This window comes from Nannobrachium achirus, assembly GCF_963921795.1.
Source record: "Nannobrachium achirus genome assembly, chromosome: 21".
In the NCBI taxonomy this organism is placed as follows: Eukaryota; Metazoa; Chordata; class Actinopteri; order Myctophiformes; family Myctophidae; genus Nannobrachium; species Nannobrachium achirus.
In genome coordinates, this window is record NC_137828.1 from 7,682,362 (window position 1) to 7,698,259 (window position 15,898).

Here is a 15,898-nt window from a genome sequence, read left to right on the forward strand (position 1 = left end):
GTGCGCGCGCGTGTGTGTGTGTATGTGTGCTGGTGGTACCCCTCTCTTTGCCTCGACAAGACATCCCTTTCTTTAAGCATTGTGAGATACTGAGGGCAAATGTCCCCCTCCACCCGCCGGTCAACTGTCCCCCCCCCCCCCCTGGAGATGAGTAAAGACACAGGGGTTATGGAAGAAGAGAATGGGGGGCAACAGAACATTATTCCTTCCTTTTTTCTCTCCCTTTTCCCCACTTCTGTGCTCATGTGTTGGGCGCTGTGGGGATATTGATGCAGACAGACATGTCCTCATGGTGGGGATGTTGATGCAGACAGACAGACAGACATATCCGTCATGGATGAGGAGGCAGAGGCGCACGGTGGCACACAGAGCTCTTCTTAAGATGGACGTGGTCTGAGTTAGCAAGCAGCACAGCCCTGCGTTTAAACGGTGGGGAGGGAGGGAGGGAGGGAGAAGGCATCTCACCGCCACAGAGACAATAAAGAAGAAGGCCAACTGCCCTGGGTTCTATCGCTGCGTGGTTCTGACAGGCTATTTGCAGCTTTACCCAACCATAAAGACGTCCGCTTATTTGCTCTGCGCGTGCGAGCCGCGGCCCTCTGACAAAACGCTGGGTCTCACAGGAGGAGGGGTTTAGCGGGGGCTTCTCCATTCCCCCTCCACCCGTTATGATGAAGCTCCACACAGCAGTGGGACGGAATGTGTTTCATGTGCAGATAAGTAACCCCAGCCCTGCCGGGAGCGTGTCCATATTTTGACATAACATTTGTTCTAAGTCCCAGTATTTTGACGTGGGTGAATGTTAAACTGGTGAAATGCTAACCTGCCAACGCTTGTTAACCTCTATGCCTAAACTTAATCCAAACCCTAACCCTGACCTCAGTAACCCTGACACTGGTTAGTAGCTAACCTGCCGACAACCCATAGTCGTAGTAATGACACGTAGAAATAGCGAGGTTTCACCAACCCTGCCGTCATGGCTGATAAACATTATCAAAAACAGCATGTCATGAAACCCTTAAAGCTCTCATGAGTTTGATTGTGGTCTCATCTCACCATAGAGGAAGTAAATAGAGAAACCACAGGAAATTGCTTTTCCTGTTCTCAGCCGGAGGTGTCACTAACGTCATGGTAATGACTGGAGTTGTCACTAACGTCATGGTAATGACTGGAGTTGTCACTAACGTCATGGTAATGACTGGAGGTGTCACTAACGTCATTGTAACGACTGTGTCGAATAAACACAACCTATCGCGCACACTGTGTGCGACGCCGCGGCCCCTTAAAGACGTAATTGAGAGTCAGCTCGCGAAGACCGGAACTCCCCTAGGACCGACCAATACCGGCTGCCGGCGCTCCGCACAAACATCCGCCCGGCAAAGAGCGTTCATTTGTATTCCTCTCCACGTAGACGGAGACATGTCAGCGGCAAACCGGTCTAGACACCATTATCTCTGGTCCGGGACATTCCACAGGAGACTCTGGTAGCGAGGCAGAGCGAGGCTCAGGGCTAAAACACATCAGAGTCATTTCACAAAGAAACGCTGACACACTTTCTCCCGGGACTCCGGCGCACGCTTTGTTTTTTGCCTGCTGCAGAAATTCCTTTTCAGAAAAACACATTTTTGGGGCCAATTTAACACTGAAACAGAATAACAACAAGGTACTTTTTTTTTCTTGTCTTGGCCAAGGCTTTTAATTTCAATGAGAGCCCTGGTGAAAGTACAACAGAAACAGTTTCCATTTTGTGCCATGATTTATCTAAACAGTTCTAAATAATGTGTTTATAGCATTTACATTATATTGTGTTTAGTTGCATTGTTGCACAGTTTTAGGAAAATAAATCACTTCAATGGCATATTTTAATAAGTAAACTGCAAAGGTGGCAATATGCCAAGGGTTGTTTACTCACAAATGTTTCAATTTCACTTACTGGAGAAAATAGTTTCTTCACCTACGGTTACCTTGCCTGAAGTGCAAGGTCAATATCATCATTTTCATAAAAGTTGTTGCGTTGCATAAAGTGCTCTTTTCTTTTACAGTAATTATAGACACATTGATCGCTGCCCTGGGACAGTAGAACCAAACTAACGCTCTTATGTAAACTGACGAGTGTCTTTGACGAAAAAAAAAAATCAAACGGAATGATGGGAATAGGCAGAACTGTCTGTCAAAAGGTTTATTAACCTCAGCCAAAGCATATCCTGGGATTCCTGCTGTAGAACACATTATTATTAGCTATTGATCGTGCAGAGTAACAACCCATGAGTATTAATTTAATCACAACAACCCTAGCGTCCTTAGTCTAGGTAAACGTTGAGTGAGGTCAAAATTCTGCAAAAAACAAGCCAGTTCTCAAACTCACAATGCATCGTAATCGTGACGCATTATGAGCTTGCAGATCAGTGATCATTGTGAGCTTACAGATTGGCTAATCCCAGCGATGAGATCAGCAGGTGTAGTAGGTAAAAAGTAGGGATGTGAAAAAAAATCGGAAATCGACGCGTCGATCGACTCACGCTCACCGCGACTCAAAAAGTACGAGTCGAAAAGTCGAAAAATATATATTTTTTTTTATTTTTCAAAAGTTTTTCCCCCAAAAAAGGTTTTAATCGTTCAAAAACGTTATAAGCGTTAATGTTTTCCATATGTGAGAGGACCGTGTGTGTGTGTGTGTGTGTGTGTGTGTGTGTGTGTCTGTCTGTGTCGGAGACGAGTGCATGCCGCCTGCATGTGTTGTGCATTCGCATGCATGCGGCGCTAGTCAGGTCCGCGGACTACTGGTTGAGAAACACTGCTGGACCGTGCTGATGTGCGCGTCATAGCAGTGCGCGCTGACTTGCCTGACTGTATCTCTATGGACTGGATGCTTTTGTTTACCTCCTGCCTCTGCATGCACGCTTGACACGAAAGCTCGCTTGTTAATGGCAGCGTCGCCGTTGTGTGCGATGATCACAAACCACACTACTCGTCGTTAACGTTAATGCGACACACCGGGGATATATGAGAGCGAGCGGTCAGCGCTCCCGCACGTTCCATGGACTTATTGTCACTCCGCTTCTAGTCTCTAGAGAACAGACTCCATGCTAACAAGGAAGAGCAATTATGTATTATCATTATTATTAGGGCTTTGATGCAAGTTCTGATGGGTTCAGCATACGTTGTGTTGTTTAAAGTAATGCGCCGTTGTGCTGCTCTCCTCTCAGCTGCTGCTTAGCGAAAAAAAAAAGTGAAAAAAGTCGATCGACGCGTCGATTTTCGGCCGCGACGCGTCGATTCGCCAATAATGCGTCGATTAACATCCCTAGTAAAAAGGATGGGGGCCATGTGCAGACCGCGTGATTCCTAAACCCACCAGGATTGAGTTAAGACCCGCCTCCTCTCGATAATCTTAAGTATGAAAGTGCCCATGAACGTTAGTGCTGCTCGCTCAAGTGCAAAGTACCTACTACCTACTGATCCATTACAATAATACACGCAGCATAATAGGCCCAAAGCCATATCCAAACCATAAAAATTTAACTGATAATCAGTAAGAGTTTTTATTTTGAGCACAGTAGTGACAAATGAATAGCTTTCTCAGTACGTTTTCTCTTTAGCAAAGTTAGAAAGTTTTCCCTTTAGTCAGTTTCAAGATTTCTTTAGCACAGTTTATTTTGAGCACTGTAGTGAGAAATTAATAGTTGTGCGTTGTGCAAATGCAGGCTTTTCTCAAGTACAAGTCTTCATGCCTCTGACTTTATCCACCCTCCATGTGTCAGGCAGGGATTTCAGCCACTCCTGGAAGTCCTCGCGTTTCCACGAGGCGGGTCTTAACTCAAGCCTGGTGGGTTTATGAATCACGCGTGCAGACCCCTGGGGAACCCCAGTCACAAGAGTCAGTGAAGTGACTATTAGAGCATAAAAGCAACAACACAAAGACCCAGACTTGCAGACATCGTGACAGCAAACAGCCAAACCTCCTGACTCTGCAACAGGGCCATGCTCCAAACCCAAGCCCATTACACACTCCATGACACATGTATTGAGAGCCTGCTATCAATAAGTTACACACTCCATAACAGATGTATTGAGAGCTGGTATCAATAAGTTACAGTACAAACTCCATAACAGATGTATTGAGAGCTGGTATCAATAAGTTACTAACTCCATAACAGATGTATTGAGAGCTGGTATCAATAAGTTACTAACTCCATAACAGATGTATTGAGAGCTGGTATCAATAAGTTACAGTACAAACTCCATAACAGATGTATTGAGAGCTGGTATCAATAAGTTACTAACTCCATAACAGATGTATTGAGAGCTGGTATCAATAAGTTACTAACTCCATAACAGATGTATTGAGAGCTGGTATCAATACGTTACTAACTCCATAACAGATGTATTGAGAGCTGGTATCAATACGTTACTAACTCCATAACAGATGTATTGAGAGCTGGTATCAATACGTTACTAACTCCATAACAGATGTATTGAGAGCTGGTATCAATACGTTACTAACTCCATAACAGATGTATTGAGAGCTGGTATCAATACGTTACTAACTCCATAACAGATGTATTGAGAGCTGGTATCAATAAGTTACACACTCCATAACAGATGTATTGAGAGCTGGTATCAATAAGCGTTGGCCTTGTGGAGCCTCTTATGGAGAACAGCGGTCCATGACGTTATGTTTAAACAATCCAGACAAGAGGCGATCAGGAAGTAAATCTATTCAGCCATGCTGGCACAAACATGTCTGTCTTCTACAAGTGTATTGATATACCTGCCAACCAGCACTGCCCGGGGACACCAAATTACACTTTTTAAAGTGACGGTACACTCCACAATACACATATTAACCAGTTACGCAATACTGAGTTGAACATTTGAGAATGACACACGAAAGAAGAAGAAGCAGTACCATTGGTACCAACGAGGAAACAAGCCCAAACCGCAACCACAACCCACCAGCACCAATATCTACAAGCAACTTTACAGATAAACAAGCTCAAAGTCGCTTATAAAAAGCAGACCTGGCAATGTTGCATGCAGTCAGTGGCACGTGCCAGAGAGCTCTGGGAGGAAGGGAGGGAGGAAGGGCCCTGCCCACAACTTATGTCTGCTGATGGCCCTGCATGGAGAGGTCACTGTCACTGTGACAGCCAGCGAGCAGAGGAGAGACGCTCAGCCACGTGCACACGTAGACATCAAAGGGGGCTTGAGCCCCTGCCCTTTTACCTGTCTGTAAAAAAGTCTCCAGACCATGTATGTAGAAAACTGTAATGGCCGAAATGTATATACTATAAGGCTGAAGGTAATCTTTGTTGTGTAATAATAATAATAATACAAATCTACAAAGTAGCTAGTAACTAAAGTTTTAAAACAATTGTAGTGGAGTAAAAGGACAATATTTGCCTCTGAGATGTAGTACAGTTCTGAGATATAAGTAAAGGTACAGAAAATAGGAACTCTTCTGCGGCCAAATACATATCAACGCGGGGGTCCTTGACATCCAATGGTTTGAGAACCGCTGATAACAAAAAGTTATCAATAAACCAAATGTTCCTCTGCGTCTAACTGGGGTCCTGGAGGCTGCAACACATGACTTATTCAGCCCTGTGGAGCCAACCCGACCTGGCACAGATAGGCCCTTCCTAATTAGGTTTATTTTCAATATCCTCTTACAGCGTTTTAATCTGTTCTTTGCTTTATTCAGTCTCTCTGAACGTTTTAACTTTACTACTTTGATTTAGATTAAATAATTGTATTGTCTGCCCGTGAACAGATGGCAACGGTGGGAAATCAACCTAAATACATTTACTCAAGTACTGTACATTCTGGATTTTAGAGTATTTAAAAAATGTCAATACTTTTACTTCTACTCCACTACATCTCAGAGGCAAAAATTGTACTTTTACTCCACTGTAATTATTTGAACCCTAGAAATAGTCGATCTTTCAATTAAAATTTTTAGATTTTATACATTTGAAAACGTGTAATCTCCTTGAAAACACTGGGATTTGTGGCAAGGGCAGATGTTTTAAATCATGCAGTAAAAGTTAAGTAAAAGATTTGAGTACTTTTTCCACCACTGGCAGATGGAGAGTGAACTTTAAGCACAGCGAGAGGGGAGTGTGTGTGTGTGTGTGTGTGTGTGTGTGTGTGTGTGTGTGTGTGTGTGTGTGTGTGTGTGTGTGTGTGTGTGTGTGTGTGTGTGTGTGTGTGTGTGTGTGTGTGTGCGTGCGTGCGTGCGTGTGTGTGTGTGTGTGTGTGTGTGTGCACATCCAGCTAGCTGACAGTGGGGGCATCTCGCCTGATGTTTGATTAAGACATTTAGACCTGGAATAATGTTATGCTTTAGCTGTTGAAAAATAGCAGATATACTGTACATATATGCTTTTTCTTTTTTTTTCTTTTTTTTTATCACGTGTGCAAATCCTTGAATATATATTTTTCAAAGCTCAAACCTCTGCTTCTGGGGATCCCAGTAACAACATATTTTCAGATGGGGAGTCTGCGGCCAAATACATGTAATTTTGGGGTTCCTTGAAATTAAAAGGTTTGAGAACCAAAAAAAAAAAAAAAGGGACATATAGAATCCGGTCAAAAATATATTCAGTGACTTGCAAACATTTTCACGATTTTTAAATAAAATAGCAGATCACTGTATTTCTCCCGGTCTCGGTCTCTGTGTGTTAAGAGGCAGGGTGACCTTTCCTCAGCTCAAGTGGGCGCTGACATGACGCTGCTCTCTGACAGCCCTGGGAGCCTGGCCTGGCTCTGCTCTCATTACGGACCAGATATATCACTGCTATCCTACAAGCTCCAGCTCTCTTCTCTCTCTCTCTCTCTCTCTCTGGACCAGATATATCACTGCTATCCTACAAACTCCACCACTCTTCTCTCTCTCTCTCTGGAAAAACAGGTAAATGTCGTGCGGTGCAGGGCAGGAGATACACCACCGGTACTTGAGGAATATGTTATTTCAGAGAAACACAAAGTGTCTCTGAGGATGAAAGTATAGGAGGAGGAGAGGAGAGGAGAGCTGAGTGAGGAGAGAGACATTAAGGCCACGTTAAATCTACAACGGTCTCACTTGTTACTCTGCGTTCACATGGATACACATCAGTAATTGCAAACACTGTAATTACATGTATATGAAGTTCGGGCCGCTTCGTGGCCCTCACGTCTAGAGTTAGGCTCGCTACGCTAAAGGAGTTCGCTATAAACTATGCTGTCTGTAATGCCCCTGTCATTATCCACAATGAAAACGTTTACAGCGCTGGCTCTCTTTCCCCTGGAGAAGGCTGTGTAGAGTTGGCCATGAGCGAACACAGGTTGAGGCAAGCAGATGCCAACTCGTTCATTCTCTCTGCCCTGACCCTTATTGATGGTAACAGAGAAAGCTAAGCGGATGGGGAACTGTCGTATAATGAAGGTGAAGGGAAGCTCACCTCGTTTCACCCCTGTTTGTGCCTACTGCAAAATGGAGAACACTGCCGGCATCAGTAGGACCAAGTCCATGCGCGTCACTGTGATGTAAAACGAATATGTGCCCATATATGGAGATCTCTGTATCTCTCTGTCCTTGTCCCCTTTTACTGGCATATTGGTTGGATCAGCGGTTCTACTGAAAAATGTTTTGTACAACTGTACATCATGCAAATACAGTAACGGCAGGGGAAGCTAAGAACGTAGGCAAAGATCTGAGCTATCTGTGAGTGAAAGTTGGAGTGATGTCATGCGATTCGGGGCCCATCGGCCTCTGCTTCAATAAGTAGTTGGGATGGTCATTGAGGGCGGGCAAGTGCTACGGTAAGTGTAATGGACTACGGTGGAGTCTGAAGAGATGAGTCTTCATTCAGACCACGGCGGAAACTACAGTATAGTCTGCATTTTTAACTACAGACTCACTACACTCTACCTGTAACGGGAGCTGCCGACAGATTCAGCTGCTGCGAAGCTCTGAATCTGTGCCGACAGATCAGCGAGTGTGCGGTAGCCCTGGTGGCCGCACAACCAGCGCACGACACAAACCACAACAGCGTTATGACGTACCGTATTACCCCGCCCCCCACCATGAGTTCACTTAACATGGTGCGATTGACAAAGCATATCACATACATTTGGCCAATCGCCCACAGTTCTGATCAATCAAAAATGTTCACCTCAGCTCCTACAGTATAATAAACCCCGATGCAGTCTATTGAACTGAAGCATTGAGGCCTCTGGCTGGACATGGTGATGGATGTCCCGGAAGAGGATGAAGAGAAGTCAATATGAAGTGATGATGAAGAATGCACTGAGTCTGGGCCGTGATGAATCAGAGCATCAGTGTGAGCTGCTACAGTGTGTGATGAATCAGAGCATCAGTGTGAGCTGCTACAGTATTTGTGACAAATCGTCCATGTCAGAGCCAAGGTATTTCCTGTGCGATCGATACCGTAGTGAGTAGTCTCGCGTAGCCAGACAACTATTCCACAATCTCCGAATGCTATATAGAGTCTGGAACGGCAGCTCCCGAACGGCGAGTATCGGAAGTAGCCACTGCTGCACTGAACTGTAGTCCCATTGGAAACATAACAGGAACACAATAGCTCAGACAAAGTCATTCGAGCGGCCTATTCTTGTTATATTTGCATTTGCCCAAATCGCGGAGGCAACAGTCTGGCCACGCGAGACTACGTAGTGAGAGACTGGCATTTGCAGAGGTCGGACTGCGGTTCCTAATCGCGCACGCCTTGCGCAGGCATGCATGCACACACACACGCACACGCGCACACACACGCACACGCGCACGCGCACACACACACACACACACACACACACACACACACACACACACACACACACACACACACACACACACACACACACACACTCTTACAGTACACGTTACCGCTACAAAAGAAGTCTCCACATTGCTTGCCAAGCTTGGTACTTTGCATGTGTGCATGTCATGGCTGGGTACACCAGTGCTCTTCTGACCGGGTGGACGCGCGCCAGCGAGCGCGTGGCGAAGGCGACGCGGTGCGGCACACGCTTGTGGACCGTAACCTGCATGTGAGACAGCCATGTCTGTGTGCTACAACTCCTGAGCATGTTGTTAAGAGCGGATGCGGTGCCAGAGAGCATGTGGTCAAACAGCGGGGAAAGGGGACGGAGCTGTGCTGGCCGACCTGGCCGTACTGTGGGGACTGAGGAGGGGGACGGAGGAGTGGAGAGAGTGTTTTTTGCAGGTCTTTCAGTCCGAGTGTATCAAAAAGGCAACTGGGTTAAGGCAGCGGGAGCTTGTGATTGGCTGCGCGGAGGTGATGAAAGTTGGGGGGACGGAGATACAGCTAAACCTAACCTTAACCCTAACCCTAACCTCAGTACAGTGGTGGAAAAAGTACTCACATATTATAAGTATCAAGTATCAATACTGCAATATAGAAATACTCTGTTACAGGTAAATGTCCAGAATTCAAAATGTACTTGAGTAAAAGTATGAAAGTGTACTTAAAAGTACTAAAAGTAAAGGTACAAAATGTTTGAAAATAGCAGATCCACAAGCTCACAACGCATCGCGATGTGTTGTGTGCTTGTAGATCGGCTATTTTCAAATAGCCAAGGTATAAAACAGGGCTAAAAAGCTGGTGAGAATGTTAAGTGGGTGGGCCAACAGTGCTTAACCCAGATACACTCGGACTGAACGACCTGCAAGAAACACTCTCCTGGTGGAGGAGCGGTGCTGGCCTCGCTGTGGGGACTGGAGGACGGAGGCTGGCCCTGCTGGGACTCAGGGATGTCATTCATTAAGTCAGCCTCAGTGGGCTCTGAGGGAAGGACTATGATAGAGGATAGAGTGAGTGAAGGACTATGATAGGACTATGATAGTGGATAGAGAGAGTGAAGGACTATGATAGGACTATGATAGTGGATAGAGAGAGTGAAGGACTATGATAGGACTATGATAGTGGATAGAGAGAGTGAAGGACTATGATAGGACTATGATAGTGGATAGAGAGAGGGAAGGACTATGATAGCTGATAGAGTGAGGGAAGGACTATGATAGCTGATAGAGAGAGTGAAGGACTATGATAGCTGATAGAGTGAGGGAAGGACTATGATAGCTGATAGAGAGAGGGAAGGACTATGATAGCTGATAGAGTGAAGGACTATGATAGCTGATAGAGTGAGGGAAGGACTATGATAGCTGATAGAGAGAGTGAAGGACTATGATAGCTGATAGAGTGAGGGAAGGACTATGATAGCTGATAGAGTGAGGGAAGGACTATGATAGCTGATAGAGTGAGGGAAGGACTATGATAGCTGATAGAGTGAGGGAAGGACTATGATAGCTGATAGAAAGGACTATGATAGGGAAGGACTATGATAGCTGATAGAGTGAGGGAAGGACTATGATAGCTGATAGAGAGAGGGAAGGACTATGATAGCTGATAGAGTGAGGGAAGGACTATGATAGCTGATAGAGTGAGGGAAGGACTATGATAGCTGATAGAGAGAGGGAAGGACTATGATAGCTGATAGAGTGAGGGAAGGACTATGATAGCTGATAGAGTGAGGGAAGGACTATGATAGCTGATAGAGTGAGGGAAGGACTATGATAGCTGATAGAGTGAGGGAAGGACTATGATAGCGGATAGAGTGAGGGTCAACTGGGCCAATAGAATATACATTGGTGACCTGAAACTTAGGAAGGCCTTGGCTACTGTAGGTACAGACTCCGCAAACACAGCCTAGCTAGTAGTGATGCGCGGGCCGACCCGGTGCCCCCACCCGCCCGCCAACCCGCCCGCGTGCGGGTGGGTGGGTCAGGGTTTGAGACTCAATATTGGCGGGCGGCGGGCGGGCGGGTTATCACTACTCTCATGTGCAAAAAATAAATAAGAATAATCATCTGTTCTTATTTGTCTTTTATTCTTAATAAGAGTAGGCCTATAAGAATAAGAATACAACGTTTGAATACGAGCATGAGCGAGCGAGCGAGTTTTAAAATGCGCCAGAGAGGAGCGAGGTTTCTCCTCCGCTCCTATTGGTGCGAGGACCGTCCCAATTCCGCTCCTGTTGGGCCCGCGAACCGCATTTTGCCAACATTTGACACAACGTGAGCACAGCAGAAGAATGCACAAACAATTCAGCGCGTCGCTGATCAGGATTTCACTTACCGTATGTGTCTCTGTCATCCACAAGTCCGTTTATAGCTAAATACTTTGTGTCGGTTAAGTTATATAACCAGCCAGTCAACGGATACAATTTGAAACACAACTTTCGCAAGTGAGACGGATTTTTTGACTGAATGAACCAACCACGCTCACCTCGAGTCGCTCCCATGATCCCATCTCTCCAATCTGGTGATTAATCAATAACCAACAGAATGTAATATTGTCCGTCTTTTGCTGTCTGCGCTGTATAAATATGATTGACATAAAACCTGAAACGCCATTCTTACCCCGACGATGCCCCAGAGAGAATGAACGTCTTTGAATGAATGTCTTTTAGGCTAAACCCCAATTTGAACAACACGTTTGTTTATTTAGCCCATGACAATATTGTGCTACTGTAAACCTTTCTGTAAAGCGACGTTGGGTACTTAGAAGAGCCGTATATACAGATGAGCTATTCTGGAGATGATATACCATCTTTTTTTTAAATGCGGGTTGCGGGGCGGGCGGATTTGTTGATTTGTATATTGTTCTGCGGGGCGGGCGCGGGCGGGTTACGTTTCGTGCGGGCTGTGGGTCGTGCGGGTTATGAAAAAAACCTGACCCGCGCATCACTACTAGCTAGTGTAGCAGAGTAAAGGGCTTTTCTTTTTTTTCTTTTTTTTTTTAAGAAAACAATGATTCTCTATGACCTCAATGCACACCGGCTCCGAATATGCCATGCGGCAGGTGGCTGTGGCTGTGTGTTTTTTTCCCCGATCAAACCCAGTTCGATTCATGCGTCTTGTCACATGCGGTAAAAACTCATTGACTCCTTTTATGACTCCTTTTCGGATCTGCAGTGTGGATTCCCCCATCCTTACACACCAAATCCAATGCGTTTTAATCATGCAGCAAACGAAAAAAATACAATAAATGCTTGTTCCAATGTGACTGCAAAAGATTGCTGCTATTTGTTTCCAAAAGCTTCACTCATTACGCTGTATATCTGGCATGTACAGTAATGACACAATGTGACATATCTCTGTTTACATAATGCTGCCTGGACCCCCTCCAACTGTATATATGTTCCCCATTTTCAACTGTTTATTTTAATTTAACGCTTGCTTTGGCAGTGTAAACGTATGTTTTCTCATGCCAATAAAGCTCCTTTGAATTGCATTGAACTTAACCGAGTGAGGACTACAGCACGCCAGCTGACAGAGAGAGAGCCAGACAGCAGAAGTACAGTACATTAATGATCAGTTAAACACAGTACAGTACATTAATGATCAGTTAAACACAGTACAGTACATTAATGTTCAGTTAAACACAGTACAGTACATTAATGATCAGTTAAACACAGTACAGTACATTAATGCTCAGTTAAACACAGTACAGTACATTAATGTTCAGTTAAACACAGTACAGTACATTAATGTTCAGTTAAACACAGTACAGTACATTAATGTTCAGTTAAACACAGTACAGTACATTAATGATCAGTTAAACACAGTACAGTACATTAATGATCAGTTAAACACAGTACAGTACATTAATGCTCAGTTAAACACAGTACAGTACAGTACAGTACAGTACATTAATGATCAGTTAAACACAGTACAGTACATTAATGATCAGTTAAACACAGTACAGTACATTAATGATCAGTTAAACACAGTACAGTACATTAATGCTCAGTTAAACACAGTACAGTACAGTACAGTACATTAATGATCAGTTAAACACAGTACAGTACATTAATGCTCAGTTAAACACAGTACAGTACAGTACAGTACATTAATGATCAGTTAAACACAGTACAGTACATTAATGATCAGTTAAACACAGTACAGTACATTAATGTTCAGTTAAACACAGTACAGTACATTAATGATCAGTTAAACACAGTACAGTACATTAATGTTCAGTTAAACACCGACTGCTGCTGCTGAGTGCAAGAGGCATCAATTCAGCACCCAAAGTGATTTGTGCCATAAACTGTACTGTACTGTACTGTACAATATGTACAGCCAGAATCCATTTGAGTCACAGTATATAGACCATACATGGGCAACTGGTGTCACGGGGGCCACATGCGGCCCCCACCTTGACTTCATGTGGCCCGCAGGTTAATATCAGAATACTGATATATTATTGATTTCAGCTGTTCCAATTCCAAACTTACAAACCCACTTTAATTACTTCAGTCTATGTTAGTAGTGGAATGACTAGTATAGTTAAAATGTGTATCTTTTTTACGTCCAATGTATTTGTAATTCAGTTCATAAAGTTAACATAAGTATAACTAAATGTTACATTTCAGGATTCCAATAAAAAAAACACAAAAGTATCAGATCTAGGTGCTTGTAGATCTGCTACTTTACCTTGGTGTGAAGCTGTAGTGTGATCAAGCAGGACGTTAACTTAAAACACCAAATGTTTAAATATGATGATAAGGTTTCTGCCTGACATCAATAAGACAAAGGACTCAAACTCCTCCTAGTGGTAGCAGTGGGTAGTGCATGACACTGCTCTGAAAGCTGCAGTGAGTTTGTAGTGGAAAAAAATACTTGTTTTTTTTTTACTTAGATCTAATAATAATAATAATTAAAAACAAAATGTTGGAAACCAAAAGAGTATGGGAACCAGTGTTCTATGATGATTGGTGCAACGGCCCAGGGTAAGTCATGTGTGAGGGGGAAAACACTGCACTGGCCTGCATCTTTACCAGCAAGCTGAGCTCATTAGTTAAGACATGATGAACGAGTGGAATGACCTGGTGTATTAAATTAGCTGCACCACTCCTAGAATGCACTACCAGATTCACTTAGAGCTGGGCTAAGGTGGAGTCTGAAGAGATGAGTCTTCAGGCCACGGCGGAAGCTATAGGGACTAGTAGGGAGTGAGTCTGTAGTTCTAAGTGTGACAGGGAGTTTATTCCACATTTTGGGGCCAGGAGGGAGAGAGTCTATAGGATAAGTGGATCGTTGTCCTGGGGTTTTTAATATTGTGCCCGTGCCCTACGCGTCTGTGTCACCTCTCAGGTTCATTCAGCGCCCTGCGGTGCAGTAATCTGTCAGTGTCGCCTCTCAGGTGCATTCAGCAACCTTTGTTCACACCTTGTTCCTACAGACTGACTTCACTAGACCGTAGGGGCGGATATTGGCAAGAATCTCGCGATGCAATACATAATCACGGTACTTGGGTCAGGATGCAATATAGTATCACGATATATTGCGAATCCTTGCGATACGATACTATTGCGATACTATTGAGATATATCAGCTTTAAAAACTGAAGGTGCTACTCTAATGTTGTTATTTTTGTCGTTCGCAGCCATTTTCTCGAGAGACGTCACTCACTGAACCGTGGGAGGGGACATCTAGAGGCAGCAGAGTGTCAGGACTGAACTTCTACCATTGGTTCCTATGCATGGGAACACATTTTATATCCCTCAAAGTATCGCGATACTACGGCCTGAAGTATCGATACAGTATTGGCAAATAAACTATTGTGATGTATTGCCATAACGATTACCGTTTTGGTGGAGCTACCTGGACAACATGTACTGTACTTCGACTGCACCACCTGTGTGTGTGTGTGTGTGTGTGTGTGTGTGTGTGTGTGTGTGTGTGTGTGTGTGTGTGTGTGTGCGTGCGTGCGTGCATGTGCAGCCTGTCTGTTTCTATGGCCCGGGTGCCTCTCCACTGAGTCTATACGCTCAATGATTTTCTGTCGGCCATAAAGTCGCTCAATCATTTCTTTGTTTATATCCATACATTATTCATCCATCCATCCACCTACAATACTTAGTTTGACAATTCAAAGTCTGCCCAGTGACGCACGCCGCACCTTTGACTTTGTTAGATCCCTACCACACTGCCACGGCACTCAGATCCATCATACGGTTCCTGAGAAACAAACTAGCAGTGTTTACAATGGAGACGTCACGGCAGGCAGGATCAGGAAACAGAGAAATGGGCGTTTTGCTGCTAGATTTAAGACGGGAGCCAATGGAGCATCGCAGCGGAAGTGGTTTACTGGGGTCACTTAAAAATCTCCCATTCATTTTCCCCATAGACTTTTACAAAAATATTTATAACAATTTTGTTAAGCCTAGAACCAAGCCATCCAGGATGGCAGTGAATCATGACCATACAACCATTGATCCTATGTGAAAACATATTTTAATATTACATTATTTGATATACTACATTTAATAAATACCCTTTGTTTAGCGATTTTCAAAACGTTATTTTCATAGAAACAAAGGTCTCATGTTCATGATTCACTGCCATCCTGGATGGCTTTGTTCGAGGCTTAACATAATTGTTATAAATATTTTTGTAAAAGTCTATGGGGGAAATGAATGGGCGATTTTTAAGTGACCCCAGTAAACCACTTCCGCTGCGATGCTCTATGGAGATTCGGTTTTGTTGATGTCCAGTTTGAACCTGTTTCGCTTTTCGAGCAGATCAGCACAGACATTCAGACATTTAACCACTCAAACCCTTGCTACTTAGTAAACCTGACCTTGGCTATGTTGGTTTAGGCTGTGCACAACTTGAGGAAGGGGTGGGTTGAGGGGTGAGGGGGGTGGGGTGAGGTGAGGGTGAGGGTGGGGTGAGGTGAGGTGAGGGTGAGGGTGGGGTGGGTTGAGGGGTGAGGTGAGGGTGAGGATGGGGTGACAGGCTGCATCCTCCTAGGACAGGGGGAGGTGGAGGAGAGGTGTGGGTGGTGCACTGGTGATGGAGGGTGGG